The sequence below is a fragment of the Narcine bancroftii genome, chromosome 3, assembly GCF_036971445.1.
Source record: "Narcine bancroftii isolate sNarBan1 chromosome 3, sNarBan1.hap1, whole genome shotgun sequence".
NCBI lineage: Eukaryota > Metazoa > Chordata > Chondrichthyes > Torpediniformes > Narcinidae > Narcine > Narcine bancroftii.
In genome coordinates this window covers 74406129-74423975 of record NC_091471.1, presented here as the reverse complement: position 1 = coordinate 74423975, position 17847 = coordinate 74406129, and the positions used below count along the sequence as shown (strand labels likewise).

Below are 17847 nucleotides of genomic sequence, written 5' to 3'. Positions count from 1 at the left end.
TATCCTGGAGGGTGATCGGCAGCTGACTGGGTGGGGCTTGGTCCATTCAAGTTGGCTGATTGACAGCCAGCCAGGTGTTGCTTTGTCCTCCAGTGCTCTTCTGCAGAGACACAGGTTGCCCCCTGTAGCAGGCTAGTGGTGTATCACCACACTTACAGTGCTTCAAAGAGGACTTGGAAAAAATATGAAATTCATTGGTACAGACTGAGAAACAGTTGCAAGATGCAACGATGTGCTGTATCAGGGGCAACAGAAAATACAGATTCAACATCTTGCTGCTGCCAGCATGTGGAAATGCACCATGGGCAAACTATAGGCACAAGCACACATCACCATCTGTGCTTTTCCAGAAGTCAGCTGCTCACTTCTGTATGACTGCACCACTGATCACTGATGGTGGAGTGCAGACTCTTGATTTACTGAGAAGGTCCTATTTTATGGGCTGCCCGGGCCTCCCAGGAACAACCCAAAATGTTTTAAAACACCCCAATCACAGGTAACAAAGTTGTAAATTAAGTAAGTAAAAAAATAACCTCAGCTTACCTGACAGCAGCAGCAATGGCCAACAGAGCTGGAGTAGCAACATCGTGCTCCTGGTGGGAGCAGAAACCTTGACCTACCAGGCAGGAGCGGCAACGGCAATGTCAGGGTCACAGGTAGGAGCGGCTATGGAGCACCCAGTGGTGGGGAGGTGTCGGGGAATGGTGGTGCCCAGCAGTGGGGAGGTGTCAGGGAGAGGTGGCGCCGGCGGTGGGGAGGTGCTTCCAACATTGACTTATATGCCAATTTGTTGTTTTTTTTTCAGTTAATTTAAGGTCTCAAAAGTAAATCTGGCATATAAGTGATCCCCATTTTTTGAATGATTTTTGAAGGTATTACGACTCGACTTATATACCAAAATATACTTTGGAAGACTACACAAAAGAGTCTGGAAAAACAACCAACTGAAAAACCTCACAAAGATTAGTGTATACAGAGCTGTTGTCATACCCACACTCCTGTTCGGCTCCGAATCATGGGTCCTCTACCGGCATCACCTACGGCTCCAAGAACGCTTCCACCAGCGTTGTCTCTGCTCCATCCTCAACATTCATTGGAGCGACTTCATCTCCAACATCGAAGTACTCGAGATGGCAGAGGCCAACAGCATCGAATCCACGCTGCTGAAGATCAAACTGTGCTGGGTAGGTCACGTCTCCAGAATGGAGGACCATCGCCTTCCCAAGATCGTGTTATATGGCGAGCTCTCCACTGGCCACCGAGACAGAGGTGCACCAAAGAAGAGGTACAAGGACTGCCTAAATTGTGCCTATAGTTTGCCCATGGTGCATTTCCACATGCTGGCATCTCTTGGTGCCTGCCACATTGACCACCGCCAGTGGGCTGATATCGCCTCAAACCGTGCATCTTGGCGCCTCACAGTTCGACGGGCAGCAACCTCCTTTGAAGAAGACCGCAGAGCCCACCTCACTGACAAAAGACAAAGGAGGAAAAACCCAACACCCAACCCCAACCAACCAATTTTCCCTTGCAACCGCTGCAACCGTGTCTGCCTATCCCGCATCGGACTTGTCAGCCACAAACGAGCCTGCAGCTGACGTGGACATTACCCCTCCATAAATCTTTGTCCGCGAAGCCAAGCCAAAGAAGATGAAGATATATATATACCTTTATTAAAAATAACGAAGGTCCCAGCACAATCTCTATGGTTACACCAATAGCTACTCTCTGTCTTCTACAATGAAGTCAATTTTGAATCCATTTTACCAAACCATCTCAGATCTCTTGTGCCTTAATCTTAGAACCATAGAACACTACAGCACAGAAAAAGACCCCTTTGGACTTGCTGGTCTGTGCTGAACCATTTTTTTTTGCCTAGTCCCTCTGATGTGCACTCAATGCCTATCCCTCAATGCCCCTCCCATCAAAATACTTCTTAAATATTACAATTTGCTTAACTCCATTAAAGCACCAAAGGAAGTTCTTGCAAACTAGCTGAGGACACACAAAATAATGTTTTGCATATCTCGAGGCCAGGTAGTTCAAATTCCATTGAGTAAAACATGAATGCCTGCAGACACCATGATTTGAAGTAAAAACACAATGCTGGAGAAACTCAGCAGGCCAGACAATGCATTTTATATAGCAAAGATAGGGATACAAAACTAACATTTCAAGCTTGAGCTCTTCATCAAGGTATGAGGGAAAAACAATCAAATTCCATGTCAGGATAGAGAAAAATCTGCCTCTTCAAAAATCTCAATTTCCATTCCCAAGTGATTCTTTTTATCAGCTCCAGATAAAACAAGAAGTAATTTCTCCTGGGATGCTGAATCTGGTGATGGAACTACTGTTGGCAATTCTCTAATCATAATCCATTTACCAACCAAAACAACTTGGTTTGGTCATCTTGATTACACCTTGGCCACTTGCTGCTTTCATTGCCTGGAATTGTGGCTCAATTCAGATGTAATCATTATGTCATCATTTCTTGATATCAGCATTCTGAAATTCCTCAAACAAAAGCTAAAGTCCTAATTTTAACCTCTGGACTGAAAACATACTTGGCATCTTAAAATAATGAAATTTATTTTTAATTTTAAAAATACCGCACAGTAGAAGACCCTTCCAGCCCGTTAAACCCATGCTGCTCAATTCCACCCATTTAACCTACCAACCCCATACGTTTTTGGACGGTTGAAGGAAACCAGAGGACATAGAAGAAACCCACCCATTTCACAAAGAAAACCTACAAACTCCTGAAAGGCAGTACTGAATTCATCCCTCTTGAATTTTCATACAATTTAGCTTTACAGTTTTGTTCAATTTTGAATTTAGTAGGAGAATTAAATTTAGAAGCAATATCTTTATTTCCTTTCCTGAAGTCAAAACATGTATTAAAATTCAAAATGGAAATTTATGGCGTGAAGTTGCTCCAGGAGTTTTGCAATCATGTCATGGACTTCGACAATTCCTTTAGGATCATTGTTTAGGCTACATGTAGACTCTTAACTTCATTGAGCACAGACTTTTGTTTAGACACACTGATGCCTATTTCATGAACAGACCCTCCACACTTCTTTTTTTGTTCTGGAGTTCAAAATTAATAAAAATAATACTGAACAAACAAGTATTAGAATAGTGAGGATAAGGCAAGAGAGATTGGTGACTGAATGTAAGAAACTAATATCTCTTTCACAAGCACAACTATGAGAAATGTTTAACACGAAAGCCTACAGACACCATGATTTAAGTAAAAACACAAGGCCTACAGTTTGCTCATACCTTAATGAAGGCCCAAGGATATCCAGCTCTTGATCACGGACGAGGACTTCAGCGACCCTCGGAGGGCTGCAGCCTGGGTGAACATGCTCTGGAGAGTGAAGAAGGACACCAGTGCCATTGTAGACCACATCAGCAAGCCCCACAAACAGCCACCTGTGAGACCAAGACCAGTGGAGAGGTAAGTTAATACCCTGGGACAATGCTGCTACTATCATCAACAATGGGGTGCAGAAGCCCGTCGATGTCGCCAACCCTGCATTTTCCAGGAAATGCCCTGGCCAACTGTTATTGGTGGCTGCAGCGGTCAGCCCATATGATAGCCTCCTCTATGTCTGGGACTTGTCGTCTGGCAGATGTTTCCTGGTCGTCCCTGGTGCTGAGATAAGCATCCTACCCCCCCCACAGGTTTCAACACCCACATTGGCAAGTAGGGCCCAGCATTGAGGGTAGCCAACACCTGCTCCATTTGGACTTCTGGTACCCACACCATTCACCTTTGTATGACATCAGCCTTAAATGGAGCTTCTCCCTTGCAGCAGTGGCAAAACCATCCCTGGGGGCCAACTTCCTTCATGCCATTTACTTGTTTGTTGAACTCAAAGGTTCACACCAGCACTTTTCAGACTCTGCCTCTGAGAGAAGCCAAGCTACCACCCACCCCCCCCCCCCCCGCCCCACCTGGACTGTATAACACTTTCAGACAATGAATTCACGCACATCCTGGCGGAATTCCCTGTAAAGGTTAAAATCTTGTGTTTTTGCTTCTTAGTTAATTTTGTGCCTGTCTCTTTAAGAGAACATTTGTTTGTAATGTTACCATAGTTTATGGTATAATATGTAATAATATCCACTGAGGATATCCACTGCTTGCTTCCATTCTACAAGATATAAAGGAAGCGTGAACACAAGAAATTTTTCTTTACATTTTGTATCTCTATAAATTTGTATTTCTATATATCTTTGTGTTTTATAGCAGTCTTAGCTGTTGCTTTCGTTAAGACAACCTTTGACTAATTAGAGTCTGAAGGACTATCTTTATACAGTAAATGCTTTGTTTTTCACTATTATGAAAGTCTTGCTGCAAAGCTATCTGTTCTATCAACAAATTAAATCGACATCAAGTAGCAGCCACAGAGTTTGATTTGGTGGATTAAAGAGATCTAAATTTGGGATATCACAGCTCATGCTTTGGAAAATGATACTTTGAAATTAGGATGTATAAGAATAAGGAAAGTGTCATCTACATTCTCCTCAATATTGGCTCCACAATTCTCCACGGCCGAGCCAAAGGATAAGGCACCTCATTTTGACTGAGGGTCCCCAACTCCATGCCAGGGCATGCCAAGTCCCTCCTGATAAGCTCAGCCTAGCAAAGGAGGAATGTAAGTAAATGGAGGAGCTGGGGAATACACGGCAGTCCAATAATTTTTGAGGAGTCAAATATAACCATGTAGAGCTCGTCGAAAGAACCAAAGACTTGTTGATCCAAACCAAGGCTTTTATTAGCAAAAGACAGGAGCTCTTCACAGGTGGCCGACCAGTCCGGAATGATCCGACCTGGCTAGGGACACAACCCTTTAAGGCCCAGACAACAGGCGTGGCTTAGCTCTCAGTCAATCGCTGTAAGCACAGTCTAGATACAGTAACTATATACACTATGTACATTGGTGATAGATCTGTACTATCACATTCACCCCTTCTTGGAGAACTGACCCTGGAATAAAAAACAAAAAACGAGGGAGAGAATGAAAGGAAGGGGTAGGTCAAGGACTGTAGCGGTCAGGGGGTCTGACCATCTGGCGTGACCGCCGTGGTGCTGGGATTGGGGTCGCTGGGGTGGTGTGGCCAGCGGGCTCATCGGGTGCGACTGCTCCGTCGCTCAATTCCCCAGTCGTATTGTCGGTAGGGTGGCCCGGGTCATTGGGGTGCTGTTGGTCCTTCTGTTGCGGCACGGGGCCTGCGGAATAAAGAGTTGGGGAAGGTTGGGTTGGGGGGTTTGCTGGGTCTGACCTGAGCTAGGTCCCGCACTGAAACAGTGTCCTCCCGCCCGTCTGGGAACTCAACGTAGGCATAATGTGGGTTCGCGTGGAGTAGAGTCATTCTGTCGACCAAGGGGTCGTTCTTTGAGTACCGGACGTGGTGTTGCAAAAGGACGGGGCCAGGGACGGTGAGCCATGCTGGTATAGTGGTTCCTGATTCAAATTTCTTCAGGAAAAGGAACATCCTTTCGTGGGGGGTGGCATTTGTTGCAGTACATAGGAGAGAGCGGATGGAGTGTAAGGCACGAGTGAGAACCTCCTGCCAATGAGAGGTGGGGAGACCTTTAGACCGGAGAGCCAGTGTAACCGCTCTCCATATGGTGGTATTCTCCCTCTCGACCTGGCCATTACCGCGTGGGTTATAGCTCGTGGTCCTGCTTGAAGCGATATCACACTCCAGAAGGTACTGTTGCAGCTCTGCGCTCATGAATGAGGACCCCCTATCACTGTGGATGGAATTGGGGTATCCGAAGATGGCGAAAATACTGTTAAGGGCCTGTATCACTGAGGTGGCAGTGGTGTCTGGGCAGGGCACAGTGAACGGGAAGTGGGAGTACTCGTCGATGGCCGTAAGTATCTCGGGGGGTGGTAGGGTAGAAGGGCACTCTACTCATATCAGAACGAGGGGTCCAGTCCCTAGAGAGCACGGTGGACTTTAAGGCTGCATCCTCCATTGTGATTGCAATCCGGGCCACGCCCTCTAGTTTTTCTACCACTTGCTTGAGCAAGCGCAGCCTCACTTCGTTCGATCAGAGCCCGGCCACATAGGCATCCCGGACGAGATCGTTTGTGATCTCGGCAGCAGTTTTGTCCACACAGTTACAGTCCTTGCCCAACGCCTTTAATACTTGTAAATATGCCCTGCTGGACTCGCCGGGCTGTTGCTTCCTCGACGCAAGCACGAGCCGGGCATGAACTCTGTTCACTGGTTGATTATACAGTTCTTTCAGTAACTTTATGGCTGCGGTGTAAGTGGTCTCATCCTGGATGTTCTCGTAGACTCTCAAGACATCAATGCTGTTAGATGCTGGCTATCCTCCTCCACCTCAACGAATCTCAGGAAGTTTACAAAGTTCAGCAGCCAGAACTTAAAGGCTTTGAAGGCTGTAGCTGACTGTGGGTCGATATCAAGTTTTTCTGGCCGAGTTAAACGGTCCATCCCTTTCAAAAAAAAATTGTTTTTGCTAATAAAATTGTAGAGCTCGTCGAAAGAACCAAAGACTTGTTGATCCAAACCAAGGCTTTTATTAGCAAAAGACAGGAGCTCTTCACAGGTGGCCGACCAGTCCGGAATGATCCGACCTGGCTAGGGACACAACCCTTTAAGGCCCAGACAGTAGGCGTGGCTTAGCTCTCAGCCAATCGCTGTAAGCACAGTCTAGATACAGTAACTATATACACTATGCACATTGGTGATAGATCTGTACTATCACAAACCATAATTCTGAATGTATTAGATCAGGCTTAGGAAACTCTCAGAATCATTTTCGATGGCAATAATTACAGTGATACCTAAAAAAGACAGAGAACTTTAAACTCTTCATCTATTTCATTATTAAATGTAGATTATAAGACTTGCAACATTTTTAGCAAATCAAATGACTAAACTGCTACCTAAAGTAATCAATATGGATCAGACAGATTTTGTAAAAAAGAGATAATCAGCTGAAAATGTAGCCAGATTACTTAGTATAATCCATTTAGTGCAAAAAAAAAGAGGAGATTTGAGTGTGGCGGTGGCTCCAGGTGCAGAAAAAAGCATTTGATACACTGGAATTGGACTTTTTGTTTAAAGTGTTGGATAAATTTGGATTTAGATCAACTTTTGCAAACTGGATTAGGGCCCTGTATAATAATCCTAAACCTAAAGTAGTGACTTTAACAGACAAGTATCTGCACCATTTCATTTGGCGAGGACAAGTAGACAAGGATGTCCCTTATCTTCAGCTTTATTTATTTTAACTATAGAACCACTTGCAGAAGCAATTCAGAATGATTTATCAGGTTGTACTTGTATAATCAGATGACAATAAACTTGACTTGATTCTAAATATTCATACACAGTATTTTAAAAATAAGCTGAAGCATGAGAGTCTAATAGATTTCAAATATTTCAAAATCACAGCTACCTTGAAAAAAGATTAAGGTGAATCATGTCCTCAAATTAAAATGACTGTGACATTTTAAAATGTTGCAAGCTTGTATTTAAATGTCATATACATATTAAGTATTATTTTGGTATCAGTATTATTGATGAAAAGGGCATTAACAAAATATATCTGTGACATTAATTACTCAAATTTGCAGACAATTTAACAGTTGCTTATTTAGACCATCTGATACACTGCAACTGTTGTTCCATTCACTGGTTCTAATTCTAGACTTTATTACAAAAATGACAAGACGATGTGGTGAGTTGATCTAGTATTTATGAACAATGGCAATTTATAAAGGCATTGAATTAAGGATCACAATTAGAACAACCATTGTGGTAAAATGTACATTCAGAAAGTAATTATTAAGCACCACAAAGAACATTCCAAAGAAATGAGCAAGTTGTTAAAACAAAAGGAAAAGTGCAGCGAGCAATTGGAAACATCTGTATTGAAATGTTCAGATTTGAATGAGAGGAAGATTCAGTAAAAAACATAATAAATAATAAACTCCAACTATGATGGCTACATGCAAATGTTGTCATTATTTTCAGCGCGGAGAATGGAAAGTGCAATAGAACAGTGAAAGACAAAAGGAAATGTACTCGCTATCAAGTGATCTCACAATTGCAGAGTTCCTTTTACACATTGACTCTTCAAACACAAGAAAATAAAGCTTCACAACAAAGAATTTATCAGTAAGATCATATTAATTTGCTAATCCTGTTGAAATGACAAACCCTGAAAAGAATTATGCAGGTGAATCCAGTCAAATATAAAGGTGCTCTTTGATGCTCATATTTGGTTACCCATTCAGCTTTTTCTAAAGCACTTGAAGTATACTAGATTTTCAAGTGAGTTACCACCCTATGAAAGTGGAGATTCAATTCAAATGTAAGATTAGCAAAAAGCTGTAGAAATGTTTCCTTTTCTATCCAAGTTTGGCAAGGTTGCTGAACCAATTGAAATCTACCGATGGGATTTATTCCATCTGGTCCTCCAGTATAAAATGTAACACAATAAATGATAACCCAGTGGAACGTCTCTTTAACTATTGGTTGCTTTTAAGTAGTTTATGCATTGTCAGTGATATTGATAGTTTAGAAAATAATACATAAACCTCTACATAATGATTCAAGCTTGAAAAGTATTTTTGATTGAAAATAGAGATTTATATGCTTCAACTAATATCACAAAACCATCAAAAACACAGCATTATAAATAAAATTGACTATTCACTCAAGGATTCTATGAGAATAACAAACTAGAATTCCACAGTGATGGGCAGCACGATTGGTGTAGCCGTCAGTGCAATGCCGTTACAGCGCCAGTGATCAGGACCGGGGTTCAAATCCCACGCTGTCTATAAGGAGATGGCATATTCTCCCCGTGTCTGTGTGGGTTTTCCCTGGGGGCTCCAGTTTCCTCCCACTATTTAAAACATACCGAGTTTGTAGATTAATTGGGTGTAATTGAGCGGCTGGGCTTGTGGGCTGAAATGGCCTGTTACCATGCTGCTACCATGTTATCAATTTGCCAAACTGTTTTACTACAACATCCTATTCACCATTTTGGTGAAAGCCTTCATTTAGATATCCCGCAATCTCTGTAAAAACAGGAGAAAATGTATTTTTTTAAATAAATGAGTGATTGAATGTTTATGATCATATCATGAAGTATATGACAATATCGAGAAGGAATTTCTTTTGCTAGAGGGTGGTGAACCTGTACAATTTGTTGCCACAAACAACTGTGCAAGACAAGTCATTAAAGCAGAGGTTGACAGATCCTTGAATAGTAAAGGGTGCTGGGAGTTACAAGGAGGAGGCAGGAGAATTAGGCTGGAAGGAAAGCATGAATCAATCATGATTGAATGGCAGAGAAGACTCGATGGGCCAAGTAGCCAGATTTTGCTCCTATGTCTACGAAAGGACTTAGAGGGTATAGATGCAATGGAAGTCTTACTTGCTGAAGGTTCAAAGGCATATAAACATACTAACAATTTAAGTAGAATTAACATATGAGACACTACAAAGAGAAAAATGATAATAACCATAAAAATTAAAAAAATAAATATTGACAGTTGGCCTATTTTGTAATAAATGTGCTGCACCAGTAGTGTAGACAGACCTTGGTGGCCCTTGGAGCAGTGTTATTCTTCGGGCAGGGAGGTTCAAGAGCCAAATAACTATTAGAAAAGGACTTCTTTGAAATGAGAAGTGTCGGGCTTCAGCTTCTATACCTTATGCCTGAGTTAGCAGTGAGAAGAGAACATGACCTAAGTAATGGGGGTCCATCATGTTGCAGCTGCTATCTTGAGGCAGCATCTCAGGAAGACATTTCCTGTCACTTCCTGCAGTGTTCTTCATTCCAGAGCATTTGAGTCTCCAAACCAGGCCATGATGCAACCTATTAGTGCACTTTCCATGGTACACCTGTAGAAGTGATGAATTTCCTAAAACTCCTTAGAAAGTGAAGATGTTAGTATAACTTCTTCATGGTTGCTTTGATGTGCAAACAATCTACTGTTCTTTATCATATGTGAGTGAAAAAAAATCTCAAGACTCATGTATTCCCATTGCCTCACAAAGAAACCATCTATATAAATTAGAAACTGAAGCAAGACCTTGTTTTTAAAGCAATCTGGGATGACATGCCTTGAATAAAGAAAAGTCTTAATTTCTACATCAGGTTTTCATTACTTTTCCATTTATTACAGAAAGTAAATGCTTGACAAGTATTATGTAAGTTAAACAGGGATCCTGTGATTGTAGTGCAATATATAAAAGTGCTGGAGAAAGTCAGCAGGACTGCAGCATCTATAGGAAGCAAAGGTACCCAATGTCTCGGGCCCGAGCCCTTTGACAAGATATGAGGAAAAAAAGCAGGCAGGCACCTAGATAAAACGGTGCAGAGAGGAGAGGAAAGGAAGGAGAAAGGGGCAGAGGGAGGAGCATAGGGCAATGGGCAAAAGTTCTATAGATGGATATGGGTGGAAGGGCAGAAGATTAAAAAAAGGCTGAGGTGATAGCGGGAAGGGGTAGCTCTCTGTATGGAGAGTGAAGGGGTGCGAGCTGGAGGAAAGGAGACAGAGAGATAGAGCGAGAAAAGGGGGAGTGGCCTGAAGAAAACCAGAGAAGTCAATGTTAATGCCATCTGGTTGGAGATTGCACAGATGGAATATGAGGTGTTGTTCCTCCAATTTGCAGGAAGTCTCAGTTTGTCAGTGCATGACAGACATGTCGGTGTGGGAATAGGATGTGGAATCACAATGATTGGCCACTGGGAGTTCCCTGCAATCGCGGAAAATAAGAGAACATCCTCCCAGTCTGCACAAATCTCTCCAATATAGAGGAGGTCACAATGGGAGCACAGGATACAGTAGATGATGACTCCAGTATTTTTACAAGTAAAATGTTCCTTCATTTGGAAGAATGTGTTGAGGCCTCAAATAGTGGTGAGGGAGCTGATGTGGGTGTAATTGCAGCAATTCCTGCAGTCATGGGGGTAAGTACTGAGGGGGCAATTAGTGGGAAGGGATGAGTGGACAAGATTGTCCCAGAAAGAGCAGTTCCTATGGAAAATGGAAAGGGAAGGAGAGGAGAAAATGTGTACTAGATGGCAGAAATTGCAGAGGATGTTAGATGCAGAAACATTAGGGAGGTAGATGAGGACAAGAGGATGTGATGTTATGCTACGGTACATCACTCAGCTAACAGGTGGGCTCGAGACCCGGCACCTGCCCGAATGACATCCGACCACCAGGTGAGTCCAGAGGGCCCATTGTTTAAAGCCAAGATCTGAACCGTGTGCTCTCTCTCTCTCTCTCTCTCTCTCTCTCTCTCTCTCTCTCTCTCTCTCTCTCTCTCTCTCTCTCTCTCTCTTTCTCCGAGGTCACTGCTGCAAGCAGCTGGCTGCCAACTATCTTTATCTGAGTGGAATAAAGCTGTATTTCCCCAAACTGCATTGTGCCTGTGTTTTCCTTTGGTGCAGTCTGCCACAATTTATTCCACTCACATAAATTTGGGCGATCCCACCCAAGCATGAGGAGGAAATCGAGGAGGAGGACAAACCCTTCATGGTTGAGATGTGTGAAAGCACCCCCCCAAACCTGGTGGAGACTAGCTCAGACATGGGAATGAGACCGAGGACACCAGAATGTCAGCGGACGCCTACCAGGAAACACTTGTCCCTGGGGAGTCCCACGACCATCAGTAGAGGCAACAGTCTCCAGTCCCAGTGCTATTGGGGTGCCCAGAAATGAATCAATGGCAGCACCTCTTAACGATGCTACGGCGGGACTGCCTGGAACTAGACCCCTGGGCCCCCTGCACATGCACACACACACTTCAGCCACTGGAGACATTGTTTCTTGAACTACGCTCACCTGATGAGGTCGACTGCGCACCCGGAAGACCTCTTCATGCTGCTGGTGGCCCAGCTGGGAGATCTCCCGTATATGTTAGTCCAAGACTGTGCCTCAAACAATGAGGCTATGGGTATGCTCCAGTTCCACTATCTCCAAGGGAGAGGCAAAGTACATGCGAGACACCATCTCCTGACCAGAAGACAGAAACCAGAGGAGTCCTTCCGGGATTTCATGCTCTCAGTAAGAGCCCTAGCACGGGCATGCAACTTCCATGCTAGAACCCCACAGCAAATAGTGGAGGACCTGATGAGGGACATACTGGTGGCGGGGGTCTGGTCAAATGAAATCCACCAGCGGCTGTTAGAACAAAAGATGATGTCCCTGGAAGAGACTGTGAGGGTGGCAGAGGCGATGGAGACAGCTAGAAACAACCTCGGGGAATACCTCCCTGACCACAGCACCAAGCCCCCCACTCCAACCCTGCCAGACTCGCTGACACCCCGCCAAGTTTGGGGTGATAATGTGGAGATGTCAATGGCTGCAGCAATGGCGGCTCAGCCAGATGCGACCCGTAGATGCCAGTTCTGTGGCCAAAATCCCCACCCCCGGGCATGCTGCCCAGCAAGAGATGCGGACTGCTGGAAATGTAGAAAACGAGGCCATTATGCTCGGGTCTGCAGGAGGCCACGGGCGACCGCCAAGTCCCATTGTCATGTAAATGGGTTGTGGGATAACCCTGCTTCTTTCCCAGGTTGGCCAGGAAGGGACGCCATGTGCGCCCAGAGGGAGTGGCCATCTTGGACCCGGGATCCAGAGGAGGAGCACCACTACTATGGAGACCACGAGGAGACCGAGGTGTGCATGCTGGCTTCCCTCAGGATCAATCAGGCAAGTCCACACAATTTGTCACAGGCTATGGTCTCCATGCAGTTGAATGGGTTGAAATTTAAATGTCTGTTGAATAGCAGTAGTATGGAGAGTTTCATAGAGCTGAAATTAGCCAAAGTCCATGGGTTTCCATATACCCCAGCAACAGGCAGATTCTCCTAGCATCCAACAACCAGTCAGTGGAAGTAAAGGGGCACTGTGTCGTGACACTAGAAATAAAAGGGAGTGAGTATAAGGACTTCTGTCTGCTGGTCCTGGAACAGCTCTGCACCCCAGAGCTGTTAGGAATAGACTTCCAGTGGCAACTGGAGAGGCTCACGGTAGTCCACAATGGCCCACAGCCCCCGCTAGTGCTTACGAGCCAAAAGTGCTCTGCGCTATCAGTCTTAATATCGAGCGCCCCTTCCCTTATTTACCCACTGCACCCCAGACTGTAAAACTATAGCCACAAAGAGCAGAAAGTACGGCCCCAGAGACAGAGCTTATATTAAAATGGAGACACGCCGATTGCTGCAGGAGGGCATTATTGAACCCAGCAACAGCTCATAGTGAGCCCAGGTAGTCTTAGCAAAGATGAGGGAGAAACTACACTTAGTGGTCGACGACAGCCAGACCATTAATAAGTTCATAAAGCTGGATGAATACCCTCTACCCCAGATTAGTAAGATTGTGAATACAATAGCCCAGTATAAGGTCTTCTCCAGAATCGACCTCAAAGCTGCGTACCATCAGGTGCCCATCAGGAGGAGTGACAGGCCCTATATGGCGTTTAAAGCTGATTGCCGACTCTATCAGTTCCTCCGACTCCCATTTGGAGTCACTAATGGGGTATCACTGTTCCAGAGGGAAATGGACCAACTGGTGGACAACTACCACCTGGAGGCTGTTTTCCTGTACCTGGACAATGTTACCATCTGCGGGGACTCGGTGAACGACCACAACGCAAACCTAAAGAGATTCCTGGAGACAGTCAAATAACACAACAAAGACAAGTGTGTATTCGGGGCTAGGTAGCTGGCTTTGTTGAGTTATGTAGTACAGAACGGGGAGGTGGGAACAGATCCAGCTCGCATGCAGGCCCTGATGGACCTTCGCATCCTCACTATGCCCAAATCGCTCAAAAGATGCCTGGGCTTATTTTCCTATTATGCGCAGTGGATACTCCAGTACGCAGAAAGAGCCCGTCCACTGATGAGAGCAAAAGAATTCCCCCTGCCCAGTGAGGTGGTCCAGGCATTTAACAGCCTGCGCTATCACTTGGCACACATCACCATGAGGGCTGAAGACGAAATACTCCCCTTCCAGGTGGAGACCGACACCTTAGATGTAGCTATAGCAGCCACCCTGAACCAGGAGGGATGCCCAGTGGCTTTCTTTTCTTGAACGCTGCAGGACTCAGAAACCATGCACTCAGCAGAGGAGAAAGAGGCCCAGGCCATAGTGAGGCAGTAAGGCACTGGATGCACTGCCTGGCAGGCAGCTGCTTTACACTGGTCACAGACCAACAGTCGGTAGCTTTCATGTTTGACAACCAGAACAGGGGGAAAATTAAGAATGATAAAATCTTACGTTGGAGGATTGAACTGTCTACTTACTTGTATGGCATCCGATACTGCCCCAGTAAGTTCAATGAACCCCCAGACACGCTGTCCAGGGGTGCTTGCATGGCCACTCAACACATGTCCCAGCTGCAAAACATCCACAGTGAGCTGGGGTACCCCGGAGTGACCAGGATGTTCCATTTCATTAAGAACGCCAACCTGCCATTCTTGGCAGAAGAGGTAAGGACTACTACAAGGGGTTGTTGTATATGTGCAGAATGCAAACCACAGTTCTACTGCCCGCCCGAGGCAGCCCTTATCAAATCCACCTGGCCATTAGAGTATTTCAGCATCCTGTCCACCAAAAACAACTGTTACTTGCTCACTGTGATAGATGAGTTCTCCCGGTTCCCCTTCACCAGCCCTTGCACAGATGTGTCCACGGCAGCAGTAATTAAGTGCCTGAAACCCGGCCAACAGGTGGCCTCGAGACACGGCACCCGGCCTAATGATATCTAACCACCAGGTGGGCCTAGAGTTCACATGGATTAAAGCCGAGATCCGGACCGTGTGCTCTCTCTCTCTCTCTCTCTCTCTCTCTCTCTCTCTCTCTCTCTCTCTCTCTCTCTCTCTCTCTCTCTCTCTCTCTCTCCCTGAGATCATTGCTACAAGCAAATGGCAGCCAGCTATCTTTATGTGAGTGGAATAAAGCTGTGTTGCCCCAAAGTGCATTGTGCTTGTGTTTTCCTTTGGTGCAGCCTGCCACAGGAGAATCCTATCCTGTTGCATCTAGGATTGGAAGGGGCTAAGGCACATGTACCAGAAATAGAGGAGATAAAGATAAGTGCTGAGTTGATAGCAGTAGAAGTGAAGACATGCTTTTTGAATAATAAGAACATCTTGGATGTTCAGGAATGAAGATCTCATCCTAGGAGTTGATGTGACAAGTATGGAGGAATTAAAAGAAAGGAATAGAATCCTTACAGAGGACAGAGTGTGAAGAGGTGTAGTCGAGGTAGCTGTGGGAATTGGTGGGTTTATAGAAAATGTCTGTAAATGTCCTGAGATGGAGAGAGAAAGAGAAAGAGAGAGAGAGAGAGAGTAACAGCAAAGTGGATAAAGTTGACGAGCTCTTCATGGGTGCATGAGGCAGCACCAACATTGTCATGAATGTAGCAGAGGTCAAGTTCTGGAGTCTTGCCTGTAAAGGCCTGCAGCATAGATTGCTCTGCAGAACCAACAAAAATACAGGCATAGCTGCGACCCATGCAGGCAGCCATGGCTCCTCTTTGAATTGTAGAAAGTGGGATGAGTCAAAAAAGAAGTTATTGAGGGTGCGAATAGGTTCTGTGAGGTGGAGGAGTGTGTTGATGGATGGGACTAGTTTGGTCTGTGGTTGAGAAAGAAACAAATGGCTTTGAGATTTGTATGGCGGATGGAGGTGCATAGAGATTATCCATGGAGAAAATGTGGCAGCACAGTTCAGGGAATTAGAAATTGTTGAAATGATGACATGAAATGACATGACATTTAGACATACATACAGCACAATAACAGGGCATTTTGGCCCATGATCCCGTGCTTGCACAGGCTCAGATTACACCCAATTAACCCCTGGTACGTTTCGAATGGTGGAAGAAAACTGGAGCCCCCAGAGGAAACTCATGCAGCAATGGGGAGAATGTACCAACTCCTTTCAGACAGGACAGGATTCAAACCCATGTCCCGATCACTGGCACTGTAACGGCATTGCACTATGCCAACCATGCCACCCTCTCTGATGGAGGCCATGTCAGGTATTGTGGATGTAGGTAGGGAGGGACTGGACCACTGTGAAACAAATTGGAGTTGAAGAATATGATAGCTGTTTGTTGTGGCAGGAGAACAGGGAAATAAAGGGTCTACTGGGTTTGTGGATAATGTGTTGGAGATTAACCAGGCATTACAGAGTTGGGAAGCAATGAGGTTGGAAGTTGTGGGAGGGAGATGACTGGAAATGATAAGGGAAGAGATAGTTGGTGAGACAGTAGCTTGATGTTTTTCGATAGGGTCCTTTTCAAAGAGTAAGTAAAAGGAGGTATCTGAGAGATGCCATCTCACCTCGATGAAGTAGAGGTCAGTGCATCACTGCAGAAGTTACAACTAAATTAAACTCTGAATGCTCCTATAAAGTTTGGATAATTTACTGAAGTAATTTAGGTCATTGTTGGAGGTAATCCATGTGCCCTCAGAACTTTGAACTTCTTCATAAAGGGTTCAGCATATAAAACCATCACAGAAATTTCCTCTCACTTACTCTGCCAATTTCTCAACAAAAAAGAAATCAAGAGAAACAGAAGACGCCTGACTTGAAAGGACATAGGGAAAAAATTTGGTTTGGCCCACTTACAGGCAAGAAATTATAAAATTCAGATCAAAAAGAGGAATTTTGAATAGGTTGTTGAAAGCGGAGAAATAAGTTACAGAACTCCAAAGTCTAGAGTAGAAATTCCAGGGAAAATTATCGAGATCTTATTGTCAGACTACTGGTAACTCCAAAGATAACTACTATCAGCTGTTGGTGGCTTAATAAATCTCAGACGAACTGATACATCTGATGCATCTGGACTTACTACTGAACCTAACAGTGGACAATTGCTTCCAGTATCAAGAATCTGGGTCCACTGCGCTCTGGTCCTTAGTCGTATGCTAAAAAGGACTGCCACTGAAATAGCTATCTCGTTTGAATGGGTAGCTATTATGGAAAACGGAAAAAATATAAAAGTGCTTATTTATTTATTTAAAATCCAGTATTTATATATATAGAGTGTTCCTATTGAAATTTTTATTCATTTTCATTTATTTAAATCAATTTTACTCATTTTGACAAGTTGTCAAAGGCAGTCAGGAAGTTCTGGTGAGAGAGCCACTGGATTTACAGACAAGGTCTACTCATCACTCAGAACTTGCTCTGCCTCACTTGGGTGTCTCTATTGGGTGTAGAATATTCCCTTGTCTTGCCCTCCATATCTATATAAATGAAATCCATGCACTCTGTACAGCAGGTCTGACTAGATATCTGGATCCAGGACAATCTGGAAGAAGATCAAGGAAATACATGTGTATTGAAACACTGAAGGAAGATTCCTTCCTGAGGTAGGTTGCTGAAGAACAAAATTTAATGTGAGGATAGAATCTTAATATAAATTTTTTGGACAACTTGGAATCTTCTGAAGTTGGAAAGGAATGAGGGTAATGTTTCGCAAAAGATTTGTTGCAGGAAGAAACACGGTTTGTGACTTGGCAGTAAGCAAAAATTTCACATTTCTTGACAGCCTATCATGGCTGTGTAAGTAAATGAAATCAAACCAGAAGCAGAGGTGTTTTGGGGCTATCAGTATGAGAAGATGATGCTCTCTTTAACCAGAATTAGAGTCATAAAGTAATAAAGTCGTAACAGCCCAGAAACAGGCTCACAGGCTTCGCTTGTCCATGCCAAACAACATGCCCTCCTGCATGAACCATTTGCCCACATCAGGCCCATACTCCTCTAATCCCCTCCTATCCATATAGTTATCCAAGTGCTTCTTCAT

General features: G+C 44.4%; 1 long non-coding RNA gene across 1 annotated transcript in view; it reads right to left on the bottom strand.

The window, feature by feature from the left end:
- The window catches only part of LOC138757262 (uncharacterized), an 86954-nt gene that overhangs the window by 11800 nt on the left and 57307 nt on the right, over positions 1-17847 (bottom strand). The window contains exon 2 of the long non-coding RNA XR_011353464.1: positions 3286-3438. This is a non-coding gene — a long non-coding RNA (uncharacterized lncRNA). The remainder of the gene's footprint in view (positions 1-3285; positions 3439-17847) is intronic.